Raw genomic sequence first — 3,882 nt, forward strand, 5'->3', positions numbered from 1 at the left:
TATGGTAGGCTTCATATTAGAAAGTTACTATGAAATATGATTGATGCTCTAACAATCATATTTGTACCCAAAGGGTGCTTTTTTGGGTGTTATTTGTACATCATTGCCTCTTTAAAATTTATAATCTAAGAAAATGATTTTTTTAGATATCTTATGTGTAAATTACAGATCTCTTGCGTGTAAAATAAATTTTTCATGTGTAAAAAAGGGTAAGATTATAAAATTAAACACAAATTTGTTGACCCGAATCTTAACTAGTTGAAGCTCTATAAACGCAAAAAAATTATTATAACATAGTTTGTTGTTATAATATAGTAGTAGTTTATTATTTTGGTTGACAGCAACAAGAGAGTATCTTAGGCTCCATTCAACCATGCAGTCACGTATAAAACACCATCACGTGGGAGACTTCACTGACACTCTAAATTGAAGAACATGAATAATTGTCGGTAACAAGACAAGGGTCAACTATGTTATAATCATTTTTTGGGTTTATAGAACTTCAACTAATTAAGATTCCTAGTGACGAGGCCCTAATGTTATAATACTAGTACTAGTTAAAGACATAAAGTGGGGCTCTCCATGTTACAAAATCGAAAGTTTGAAACTCCAATCCTAACATTAGTTAGCGCTACACATGTACTCCTAAAGTGGAAAAAAACAAAAAGAAGAAAGGGATATTCTTTTTTAAAATTAATTAAGTTGTTCGTCGTAGTTTGATTTTTTTATTGGACAATATGATGTCTGAAAATTATAGACCTGACTACAGTTAAACCTTTCTATGACAACATCCTTATATAACAAGTAACAACACTTTTTTATAAAAGTCAAATTTTTCCGGAATCAAATCTCATGTTTTCTTATAATATATGTTTTCTATAACAACAATTCGGTATAATATTCAAAAATAATTGGAACAAATAAGATTGTTATAGAGAGGTTTTGACTGTAATTTGGATTTATGTTGTAGGATGCCCTCTACGACGAACTTTGGTGCCTCATATCACATTTTCAAGAAATTTGATTAACAATGGATGAACCTTTATCATTCAGAGGTGTTTGGCTAAACTTATAAGCTGGTCAAACTGACTTATAAATTAAGTGCTTATAAGCCAAAAATAAGCCAAAAGTCATTAGTTGGTCTCCCCCAACTTATCAAATTTCAGCTTATAAGCACTTTAGGTTTGACCAAAATATTTACTATTCTATCCATAAAATACTTCTTTTTAAAGCAAAACCCTTCGTATACCCAATTCTTCAGCTGCTTACAATTAATTTCAGTACTTTTAGCCAGACACGTAACTGTTTATTTTTTAAACCAGCTTCAGCACTAAAAGTGCTTTTCAACACCTAATGCTTATCAGATACTCTAAATCAGCTAAGCCAAACGGGCTCTCAATCACTTTCTTTGGTGGTTAATAAGTTGGTTATTGACAATCATATTCTCATAATATTCGAAGTAAAAGTGGACGTGACTTATGAAGGAAGAGATTTAAGATTTTTTAAGTCTGCGTATTAAAAGGGAAAATAATGATCTTTCACGTAATCACGTACTTGGGACGAATAAAATTGAATAATTTGATCATTTTCTTTTTCACGTAATTGTAATTGCTTTTATTCCAATGCCACGAAAGTTTGACAAGGACAATACTGCTTTCTAATTCATAAATAAATGTCATTTGAATCAAGTTGTGAATATGGTACGAGAGCAACTACTTCCTACTAAATATAATGGTTTTCTCTGCTTGCTTGTTTTTCGTTTCTAGTTTTAATAGGGCAATAAATTTAACGATTTAACTTATTATAAAACTAATAATGACATTAAAAAAAAACCTTCTCCCTAAGTTTGGTTATATAAAGTGATACACAATGACAGAACCAGGATTTTCACCAAGGGGTTCACAAAATAAAATAAAAAATTAAATATGCGGAGAAGCCAAGGGGATTTAACATCTCATATATATGCACTAAATCATTATTTTTAACCTTATATACACAGTGTAATTTTTCGGTCAATGGAGTTCGAATCTCCCTTCGGTCACTCTAGCTTTGCATACATGTAGTAAGAATTAGGGGTGTTCACACCGAACCGGGAAACCGCACCAAACCGAAAAACCAAACCAAACCAATTAAAAAACCTGACTAGGTTTGGTTTGACTTGGTTTGGTATTGAGTAAAAAAACTCGAACCAAACCGACATATAAATATATAAATTTTATTTATATTTGTAAGACTTTATAGTGAATTTTCTTTAGAAAATATAGAAATATTTGAGATCCTCTCATGTATTAACATTGAAAGCGTAAATTAACGAAAAATTATTGTTAGACGACTAAGAAAATAACTATCATGTGTTATTAAAAAAATTCTCTCATTAGAATATTTTAATAGATCATATGTTTGTCAATTTGTTTTTCATATTTACTAAACATATATTCACTTATGAAAGTTTTATCTATAATTTTAATAAAGTAGGATTTAAATAATATTCGTGTAACAAAAAAAATCCGAAAATCCGAAAAACCCGATAAAACCGAACCAATCCAAACCGATATAGTTGGTTTGGTTTAGTTTTGATAAAAAACGAACCAACCCGGTCCATGTACACCCCTAGTAAGAATTAATTTTGTCTGCCTTAGCTGAGGGTCTATCGGAAGGAGCTTCTATTGCGTTTTTATTAAAGGGGTGTGAATGGGAAGTGGAAGAGGCACCTTTTGGATTGCACCTCTCCATATCACCCTTCCTTTGTCTATAAATTTAGAGACTTGGCCTCATTTTTCAAACATGAAAAATCTGAAAATGTCTCCCCTCTTTTCTACATTGTTATATTATTTTTCAAATAAATATAAGTGTCAAGTGTGATTTGCTTCGTTTGTTGAGTTCGCTAAAATTCTATGATTTGTAATACCGCTATCACAGAATAGTTATTCCATTCTATCCTGGGAGGAATTAATCCATATACCTTGGGCAACATTGAGGGGATTAAATTTCTTAAGGACACATTGTGAATTCAGTGGGCTCGAAATTATTTTACGATTTGTTTATTGAACTAACGTCTGTTCGTTTCTCTGATTTTCTGATTTTGAACACATTAATACCAACAACTTCTCTATTTGTACAAGGTAGAGATAAGGTATACATATACAGTTACACACTATCCTTACCATGTTGGACTCCTGGATTATATGGCATCTGGGCCCAAAAGGAAAGACTTATAGTGCTTATAGTGTAGCTTTTATTTATTTTACTTGTTTTTGTGTAATTGGGCTCCTTGTAATTACTGAACTAGCCCACTTTATATTACCTGTATTTGACTTGTATTTGGGCCATATATAAAAGGAAAGGAGCACCCGAATCAGCCGATCGGGATTATTCTCTCTGAATCAAATCTAGAAAGTTTCCTCTTTTCTCTTTTCTCTCTCATGAACCCTAACACTAATTCCTCAAATCTAGATCGATTTTCTCATGTTCTCATGGTATCAGAGCGGGATTCCGGTCGATCTCATCTCCCTCTATCTTCTGATGTTACCCTCATTGAATTTCGTTGAGGATTTCAATCTCATGGAGGTATTGATTTCGTCTTCTACATACTGGTTTTGACGGATTTCTGGTTGACTTTAACTTCTCTCGGCGTTTTCTGAGTTATATTTGCTGCTTGAGTGACTGTGGAAGATTATCTACAAGTTCCCGTAGTTGTCGTCAAACTCAAAAATTCTAGGGTTTCACGACTTCATCTTATTTCATCATTGTTGTTTCGTTGCTGAGAAGTGTTGTTTTGAAGGTCGTACTTCCGGTCGCGAAGAAATCGGTAACTCTATGTATCTGTTTCCTTCTGCATAATACTCATAAGATAATTGTGTTGAATGTTATAGTAACAATGGG

This window comes from Nicotiana tabacum, chromosome 1, assembly GCF_000715075.1.
Source record: "Nicotiana tabacum cultivar K326 chromosome 1, ASM71507v2, whole genome shotgun sequence".
Classification (NCBI taxonomy): domain Eukaryota; kingdom Viridiplantae; phylum Streptophyta; class Magnoliopsida; order Solanales; family Solanaceae; genus Nicotiana; species Nicotiana tabacum.